This window comes from Cricetulus griseus, assembly GCF_003668045.3.
Source record: "Cricetulus griseus strain 17A/GY chromosome 1 unlocalized genomic scaffold, alternate assembly CriGri-PICRH-1.0 chr1_1, whole genome shotgun sequence".
Lineage (NCBI taxonomy): Eukaryota > Metazoa > Chordata > Mammalia > Rodentia > Cricetidae > Cricetulus > Cricetulus griseus.
The window spans coordinates 36890305-36901044 of NW_023276807.1; positions in this window are offsets into that span (position 1 = coordinate 36890305).

Here is a 10740-nt window from a genome sequence, read left to right on the forward strand (position 1 = left end):
CCTGCAGAGTTCATATCAAGTGATCAGTCCCCAGGCCTCAGGTGTCCTTGAGCAGGGCTGCTGAACCCGAACCAGAAGCAGCCCCTGGCCTACCTGGTCCTGGTCTGGTGGATGGAGGCAGGACTGTTACAACTTGTACAGCCACTTTGGAAATCATTATGGCGACTCCTCAGGAAAATAGAAATCAGTGTACCACAAGATCCAGCAATTCCACTCTTAGGCATATATCCAAAGGAAGCACATTTATACAACAAGGACATCTGTTCAACGATGTTCATAGTAGCACTATTTGTAATACCCAGAACCTGGAAGCAACCTAGATGCCCCTCAATGGAAGAATGGATAGAGAAAATTGGTACATTTACACAATGGAGTACTACTCAGCAGAAAAAAAAATGGAATCTTGAAATTCGCAGGCAAATAGATGGAACTAGAAGAAACCATTGTGAGCGAGGTAACCCAGTCACAAAAAGACAAACATTGTATGTACTCACTCATATGTGGATTTTAGACATAAAGTAAAGGATTACCACCATACAATCCACACTGCCAGAGAAGCTAGTAAGCAAGGAGGACCCTAAGACATACATGGTCCTCTGTAGAAGGAGAAAGGGACAAAATCTCCCGAGCAAATTGGGAGCATGGGAGAAGGGGAGAGGGAGCTAGCAGAATGAGAAGGGGAGAAGAGGAGGGGGTGAAGAAGACATGAGGGAGCAGAAAGTTTGAGTCGGGGGAAGACCAGAAGAAAAAAAGAAAGGCAAAACCATAATAGAGGGAGACATTTTAGGTTTACAGAGAAATCAGGCACTAGGGAAATGTCTGGAGATCTACAAAGATGACACCAGCTAATAATCTAAGCAACAGAGTAGAGGCAACCTTAAATGCCCTCCCCTGATAATGAGATTGATGATTGACTTATATGCCATCCTATAGCCTTCATTCAGCCACTGGTGGAAGTAGAAGCAGACACCCACAACTAATCACTGAACTGAACTGGAATCAATTTGCAGAGGATGAGTGATGAGCAAAGGGGTCCAGACCAGGCTGGTGAAACCCACGGAAACAGCTGACCTGAATAACAGGGAGCTCTTGGTCCCCAGACTGATAACTGTGATACCAGCATGTGACTGATCCAGACCCCAAGAATGTGGGTTTCAGTGAGGAGACCTTGGAAATCTACAGTACCTCCTATAGTAGTTCAATACTTATTTCTAGCATAGTTGTGGACTTTGGGAGCCCATTCTACATAGAGGGATACTTCCTGATCCAAAACACATGGGGGTGGGCCTAGGCCCTATCCCAAAGGATAGGATAGACTCTGATGACCCCCTATGGAAGGCTTCACCCTCCCTGGAGAGCAGAAAGGATACGTGAAAGGTAGAGTTTTAGTTGGGGGCTTGTGGTAGGGGAGGAGGAAAGGGAAAGGGAACTGGGATTCACATGTAAAACAATCTTGTTTCTAGTTTAAATAAAAAAGATAGGAAAAATATGAGTAACATTTGTATTAGGTGAATAAACTCCTGGAGAAGTATTTGCTTGCATTTATAGTTTTACTTTAAGAAGGTTGCTAGCCTCTAAGATTTGCTAATGATTTTCAACATTTCCCCCTTGAGTTTTCTCCTACTTTATTATTAGTAGTATTGGTGGTTTATTGATCAAACATAGAAATTGCTTTCACTATGGAATTAGTATACATTCTGTTTGTATTCGTCTTCCTTCTTTTTTGCCTCCATGTTCCCCTACCGCCACCTCTCCTCTGTGTGCCAGAACCCTCCACTCCAACAGCTTCTATTTGGCATTCATGTCACACATCCCTTTGTCCTCATTTTTTTGTTGTTTTTCTCTCAGGATCCATTCTTCCCCAGTATGGATGCTTTTCTTCTAGTTTCACAGCATAACCACACAGACACAACAATTAAAATCTAGGATCTGAGGTGCCGAGCCCAAGTGTCGTCGAGCTACCAATGGGAGCAGATGTAGCCATACACATCAAAACAGGAGGCGGATCCAGGGCAACCCCACAGAAGATGGGGAGAAAGAAATGTAAGAGCTAGCAAAGTTGAGGATACCATGAGAGCACAACCCACAGAACCAACTAAGTGGAGCTCATACTAAGGTCACTGAAGCAGCAAACATTGACCTTGTGTGGATTAAACTAGGTCCTCTGCATGTAATTTATGGTTGTGTTGCTTGATATTCTTTTGAGACTCCCAAAAATAGGAGTTGTGGGAGTGTGAGGTGGAGGCTGTCTCTGACTCTTTTGCCTGAGCTTGGGACATTTTACCTCCTAATGGGTTGCCAGGTTCAACATTGATATGTCATTTTGTGCCCTGTAAGCTGTATCTCGTTAAGCCATGTTCAGTGGGTATACCTGAGAGACAGAAGGCCTGCTTTTGTTTTGTTTGTGTGTTTTGCTTTGTTAGACAGGGAAACAGAGGAGGAGTTAATCTGGGGGAGTGGGACGGTGAGAGAGGGATGGAAGGTGAAACTGCAGTCAGGACCTATGAAAGAAGAATAAAAGTTAAAAACAATCTAAGCTCTTCACATAAGAGAATTTCAGGTTGTTGCCATTCAAAACAGAAAGTAGAAACAAAGAATTCAAGTGGTATTAAAATTATAATTTTATGTGTATTGTTATATCACATATAAGACTTAGGGTATGTATATATGTTTGTATGTATTATGTATGTATGTTATACAAAACCCTATTTTTACTGCATTTGCCTCTTAGAATGTTTTAGGTAGTTAGAAAAAAAATTTCAATATCTTCTCAACTTCTACTTAACTAAGACTTTTTTATTTTATTTTTTATTTGAAAGAAGATTATTTTACATGTTAAACCCAGTTCCCTCTCACTCCCCTCCTCCCTTGCTCCCCCCCCCCAACTAACACTGTACCTATCCCATACCCTTTCTGCTCCCCAGGGAGGGTGAAGCGTTCTGTAGGGGGTCTTCAAAGTCTGTCATATCATTTGGGATAGGGCCTAGGCCCACCCCCTTGTGTCTAGGCTCAGGGAATATCCCTCCATGTGGATGGGCTCCCAGAGTCCATTGCTATGCTAGGGATAAGTACTGATCCACTACAAGGGGCCCCATAGATTTCCAAGGTCTCCTCACTGACACCCACATTCCGGGGGTCTGGGTCATTCCCATGTTGGTTTCCCAGCTATCAGTCTAGGGAACAAGAGCTCCCCCTTTTTCAGGTCAGTTGTTTCTGTAAATCAATTTTATATAACTCATTGAAAAAACTCTCATTTTACAAAGCAGAAATTAAATATACAAAATTATAAATCAATTTTAGATGTTTTCTGTAATAAATTGTCCATAAGCAAAACATGGCTATTAAAAATTAATTTATCAAATTGAATTAAATTAAACTTTTATAGTCACAGTATCTTTATTCCATGTGTTCACTAAACATATTTGGCCTGCTCTGAGAGATGGTATGGAAAAATGGTATTGGATGACACACATGTAGAATGTTTTCATTAATGCTGAAAGTTTTAGTAAAATGCATCACTTTGAAAGTGATGTTACTATTATGAATAATTTAATTAGAGATTTGAATCATTAATTCTCAATCTGAGCACATTCTTTAGGATGGGAGCAGGAAGCCTGGGAGATAATATCATTATCTAGTATAACCTTAGAGAGGGTTCTTCTAAACACTGTAAATCATAGATTTATATACAAACAGCTATCCAAATGTGAGAAACAGGCAAAATTAGACATGTTACAACTTTTGCCTTTGGTCGATTCTTCCAGGGAAAGCAATTATGTTGTTCATCCATAGTAATATGGATATGAGTTATTTAGAAAGACAGGAGGAAGAACCCACACATATGAACACAGGAACAACTCAGTCAGGTCGGTTTCAGGAAGGGTTAACTAGAGATGTGAGAACAACGAAAATTGACAAAATAACCAGTAGATTTGGCAACAAGTGGATGAAGAAGGCCTTAAGAAATATATGAGAATTCAAAACTTCTTCCCATTCTCATGAATTTTTATGCTTATTCCTATCCCACTAATACCATTACTCAGTCCAATTAATTGTTAATTTCCAAGAGTTTGCATCTTCCCTCTGCTTCTCTTAAATATGTTTATATTCCTTAAACTCCTATGATACTGTGCAATATCAGTTGGTGAAAGAATAATTAGAAATTGTATGCTAAATTGTTAAGTTGATGAGAAAATATTTAAATTAAGGTAAGAAGCTTTGTGTTTAATATTTAGTAAGTACAATATTCAGGTTATTGAATGAATACCAATAATCATCCTACCTTAACTCTGAATGTTTATAAAGTTTCCAGCAAATTCTTCAGGATAATGTTGGGTAAATTAATTTGAAAAAAAATTGAAGTAAATACCTATTAAAGTATTTTTGTTTAATAGTGAAGATTAATTTCATATTAAATTTGAGAAATACAGAAGGATACAGGTTATTCTTAACCCTTTTTTCAGATTGGACTATTATATATTATTTATGGAATCATTTTCATATGTATCTTAAAATGACAAGCTTTCTTAAAATAGATTAAGGAAGTAGATTAAAATTTGTAATTTGATAAAGAATACTCACAATTTTTGGAAAATCTGTGGTGAGGTGCTGAAGAGATTGAATCAGCTGTTGAGAGCACTAGCTGCTTTTTTGCACTCTTGGAAAGTATTTGGACATTTGACATCATTTAACAGTGACATGAGTGAGTTAGCATCAGTGCAGACAAATTATAAACTCAGTGAAGATAAATAGCACACAAGTTCACAACTTGAACTAGTTCAGAACAAGCTGGGCTAAATGCTTGCTCAAACAAGAAATGAGGGATTATATATCAGATGTTTCACCAACTGAGCTATGTAGTACTTGCAAATCAATCTTAGGGATTTCTTAATATTTTCCATTAAAATGGTTTGGGTTATGTATCTAAATTTCTTTAAATCTCAAATATTAAACAATTCAAATTCAACTAGAAAATCTATAATTCTTATCTTTATATCTAAAATAATATAATACCCCTTTAAACAAATGAAAATAAATGTTTATTTTAAATATAAACCTAATCATTTGGAATAATTGATGAAATTATAACATGCACCCAAATCATTCTCTTAATTGATAACCCAGTGGTACCTCATTTTAAATAACCCAAAATAATTTCCACATTGAATCCATTACATAAAACATACTTATTCACATCCAATGAGAACAAAGTGAAATTGAAGAGGGAAGTAAATGACTAATGTGCTTTCAGCATCCAAACATTCCTCAGTGCCCAATATTTTTACATAAACTCTGAGCCCAGGGAATAGATAACAATAAGTCAGTTATTGAGGCACTATGGTCATATTATTTTGTGTTGAATTGGATGCAGTTGATCATAGCAGTGTACATGGTACATTTTAAGAGTAAACATTTGTGATTAGGGAAAGGATATATCATTGATTCAATAAAAACAAATTGGAATAAGTTAAAAACAATGGAAAAATGCTTAATTTTCTACTTGAAGTAGATAGACAAGGTATGTTAAAGTCTTTCTTCTTTGGTCCTACATGCAGTAGAGTAGTATACAATAGAAACATGATTAAAATTAGTGGTGGTACCATGCTGTTCCCCATCACACCAGTGCTAAGAAAGGGTTTATTTACATTCCTCTTTCATGTGTTGAATTTGACCAACTACTAATACTTATACCATCTTCATGCCCCTCAGAGTGAGTGAGTGAGTGAACAGCATCCTCTGTGCACTTTACTCCAAAGTAATTAGCATGAAGAGGATAATTCTGTCTGTATAAATCTGATCTGTATAACATTTGAAAGTTTCTTCCATTCTCATCATTCCAGCTCTTGTCAATGCTGGTCTTTAAAATTCATGTTGTTAGTTATTTGATGTGTTATTTAAGATATCAATGTTTGTAAAGGGTTTTATCATTCTACCAGAATCATTGACATCAGCTTCCCAGATATAATCATCTGTTTCATTTCATGCCTCTCCATCCCCTTCTATCATTTTCAGTTTTCCTAGTTCTGTTTTGTTCTCAGCATCTAACTGGTAATGTGCAAATGAGCCAGAACTCTTGGCTTTCTCTTGTTTACATTGCCTTCCAAGGAGCATGTATCTAGTACACTGAATGAAATTTTCCCTGGGCAACTTATTTAAAAATTCATATCTTCAAAATAGACTCATCCTTTTAACTCTACCCATTCCTCCATGGCAATGCTCAATTTGTATGCTAGGCCTTACTGAAATTAGTATCAAACACTTCTAGTTCAAGGTTCATCCTGAAGCCTGCCTCTCCAGTATTTCTTACCACTCAAACCCGACAAACTTTTGTTACTCTTCAAAGTAAGACCTGGGATTATTTTAATTTTTTTCCCTGATTTAATTGGCCACAATTCTTCTTAATTACTATCCAAAATATCTGTTCTCATTCCATCTCAATATTAACTAATATGAACTTTTTTATTTACTATTGACCCAGCAATGTAAATGATCCACTTTCGTCAACTTTGACTTCCTACCAGATAGCACAACCTTGCTAAGTAACCAGAAGTCCATTGGTACAAAAGAAAAGAATCGTTGTAATATATTCGTGACCCTGTTAGAAGGCTTAGTGGGTAAAGATTCTCAAACCTGACAACCTGAGTTTAATTCCTAGAGTTCATGTAAAGGTAGAAAGAGAGAACTGACTGTACCATGTTGTCTGGGAACCTTATACATGTACCATGTACACTCATCACACATGCACACACTAAATAAATAAATAAATAAGTAAATGACATGTTAAAACCTTCCAAATTAATCATTTCTATCTATAAAGATGCTGATTTTCTCTAAATGCTTTCATATTGAGAATACCCTCTTCTTTCTGTATTTTTCCATCTACTTATATTTCTATATAAGAAATAAACTTACCAATGAAAAATAATATTTTTAAATTGTTTGTGATTAATTTTTATGCTTGGAATTTTTATCAGCTTTGTTAGTGTGCAGAGACCTTCAGTATAATGCTGAAGAGACTAGATGATAGTCATCTGACTTAAATGGCCAGGACCATAATGTTTCAACAATCAACAACATTTTTCACACTTCCACTTGAAACTCAATGGTAAAATGACAAAGTTACACTAAATTTCTAGTTCAGCTTGTGAGTTTAATTTAAAACAAAACTATGAATGCATATTTAATTTAATCAAACATTTTACTATATGGGATTATTGATCTCAATCTAGAATCTGAAATCAATTCTTATTAGTTTCAATTCTAGAATCTAGAATGAACTGGGAGACAGGGGTGTACTTAAGGGAGGCTTATTGTGATAAACTTAGGTGATGTTGGAAGACACATGTTAATTGTGGTTCGGGCCGTTCTATAGAAAGGAGATTCTAGACTGTGTCTGTAGAGAAAGGGAGTGTAGCAGCACAATGCATTTATCACTCTCTGCTTCCTGAGAGTGGATGCAATAGGAGAATCTATTTCAAGCTCCCACTACCTTAACATTCTTGCATGATGTTCTATACATTGAACTGTGAATCAAAATACATCTTTTTCATATAAGTTGCTTTTGCTAGCATATCTAATGACAGTAAGTAGAAAATGAACTAAAGTTCTAAGAAAATGAGCTTTTTTTCAAAATTAAAACTAAATGATTTATCTCAGTAAAACTTTCTATTAAATTAGGGCATCCCTGCCATTTTGCAGAGATCCTATATAATTATGCTGTTATATTTTTCCAGAACAATTGTCAAATCCAGTATTCAGAATGGTTTAATGCTTATCCAAACAAGTACCGTAAGCTTTATAATAGTTTATCTATAAAGATAATATAATATCATAAAAGCATAACCTCTGCGCACAATTCTACAATGAAAGGATTAATGTTGTCACTCCATTTCATAATCTATGGAAATGATTTGTGAAACATATTCTTTTCCATTAGCATCCTGTTCTTTTGTTCATTGGTTTAGTAACTGGCCCTTGTTTTGAGTCTCAATGATATATCATAGACACTATATCCATCCCAATGGTGTGATTTGTGTCTATCTTGAATATTATAAGTAAATGAGGCAACAAGGCACAATGCGTATACATAGTCTGCTATCTCTAAAAACAGAATATTAATTTGGAATGTACGTTAGCAATAAATATGGCATTGCTGTCCTTGATGAATCTACTCAACCCAAGGAAGAGGAGCCAATATGAAATATATATCATGACTGTGATCCAATTATCCCATTGATTCTCACTTTTCATTTCACTAGCTTTTCCGATCTCGTTAACCAATTTTGGTTTCTACTATATGCTAATAATATGAACTATTCTTCCGTGATAGAAAAAAATTAGTTCCCAATGTCATTCCACAGGTAACCTGCCCTTCCTTGCTCCTCTAAATCTTGTTGTGTATCAGAGACTTGTCATTGAAGTCCTTGAACCCATTATGTAGCCAAAGACTGGCCATGAAGTTCTGACTCTTCCCATCTCTGGGACTACAGGTATATAGCATCTGCTAGCTTACTCTTTACTAGGTCTATAAACTATAACCAACACAATGCATCCTTAGTTCCTACTATTTCTTTTTATTCAATTTTGATTTTATTCCTCACTGTTGTTTGAATGCAACCCACAAATGGTGCATGTGACCTCTGTATGTCCAAGTCCCATGGCTATTAAAAGACTTCATTTTTTGTTTGTTTCTGAAATAGTTGACTCTTAAGCTTTCCTCTTGAAGCTCTTTGGATAACCTTAGAATGAATGTTCAACTTTCCTATTTTTCTCATACTTTCATTGACAATCACCTCTGTCCTATACTATGTGTGCCCCTGCTCCTTAGATACTTACTTACTTACAGAATCAAACCCTAAACTTCTTTCTTCTCCATGTCAGCTATTTATATAACACTCATCCATAGTTTACAAATAACTTCAAAAACTTTTATATCTATCACTTCTTGTTCATCTTTGCTTCTGTGATTTCAATGATTTAGATTATTTCTTTTAATGCATCTCCCACGTGGCACCTGCTTTCTACAAAAACTTACAGAGAATAAGGTAATTATTTGTCTCCCCAAATTACAGCTTCTGTCAATATTTTTCATGTTCTAATTCATTCTGTGTACCATGCTAGATAATCACAACTAAACTACTTCACTAATTATGCTATCTGTTATTGATAAATAGTCTTTGGCATAATAAAGCTCAAACTGACAAAATCCTTAAGCTTTCACCTAGATTTATAGGCTTCATCATCAAAGTTATGACCATATCTTCAACTATGAACCTCATCTAATATATCTCTCTTCCTATAATAATTTTTCTCTTCTGTTCAGAAGACATCTCATGATTATGTTATTTACAAATTGACTCCACATGGAATTATATCTAGTAGACCCAATGCAAATTTATTAACCGTGAAATAAGTGTTACATTGATCAAGGTGTTTTCCCCATGAAATAAATAAATTCTTTATATGCCAAATAGACATATCTTGAAGTTTCTTCTACTGATGGCCAGTTTGATCAACCAAAATTTAAGATATTGCTGTCTCTATCTCATTTGTAAAACATAACACTTATTAAATGTTTATCAAAATTTCAAATAATACAAATGAATACAGTTCTTCCATGATTGTTTTAGAAATGAGCATTAGCCAAGTAGGTGAGAGCTTTAGTGGTCATTAAGCTTTGCCTGAGAAATTCTAGTTGTTGGCTACAATATGGACATCACAAAACTCCTCCAGGGTGCAGAAAACAAAACAAAAAATAACAACAACAAAAGCAGTCAAATCATCAGCAGTCAAAAGACAGAAGTTCCTCAGAAGCACAAGAATGTTGTTTTGATATTTTATTTGTTTTTGTTTTAGAATGGGTTTTTTTTGTTGCCTGCCAAGTGAAAGGATTAGAAGAAATATTTAAAAGTTTAAAGCCCTGGTCCCTATTGTGAAAAGTCACTGCCTCATTAGTGTATTGATGCAATGCATGTTCATACAATAGGCATGTTTATTGTAACAATAGTTATGTGTAGAACCTTTGTGTCCTGCTTGCAATTTAGCAGTAAAATGCAATGTAGACTATGAAGGCTTCTGTTTATTTGCTACTTTTACTCAATTCAGTTTTGAATGACAATTCCTTGATTTCTCAAACTGGGACTCTGAAACTTAATGTGCATAGGCTGGATGAACTGCTCATCTGAGATCAGTAATAGCTGTTTGTAGGAAAATACAAAGAACCTACACCTTGTACGCCAGTGAGACATTTACGAGTTAGATGAAAGTATTGTTCTGAATATCATTCACTGCCCCAATTAAATGAAGGAAGAGAAAACCTGACAATTTAAAAAATGTATATTGTGAAAATCAGTATTATAACTCAACATGTTTTATAAATGTTAGAGACCTAATGAATTTGATTAAAGCAGTTTAATTAAGGTATGGTCTGCAGTGTTACATCCCCCTTCCAGACAAAATAGCTCAGTGAACAGGTAGTACGTCCCCAGTGAACTGTGAATATCAAAGTCGGGGAAAATTCTTCATTTTAATGAGCTGCATTTTCTGAGCCCAGACCTCTCCCCTGACAGGGTGGCTGCAGGAGGCAAAAATGAAAGTAGTTGTTGTCCTCTGGGACTTTCTGAAGCTAAATACTGTGAATGCCAGAAATTAAAGTCGTGATGCTGAGATGTTGTGTGTCTGCTCCAGCTTGTGCTTGCCCTTGGGCTGAAAATTGGTGTTAAAGGGAAAAATGCAACAATT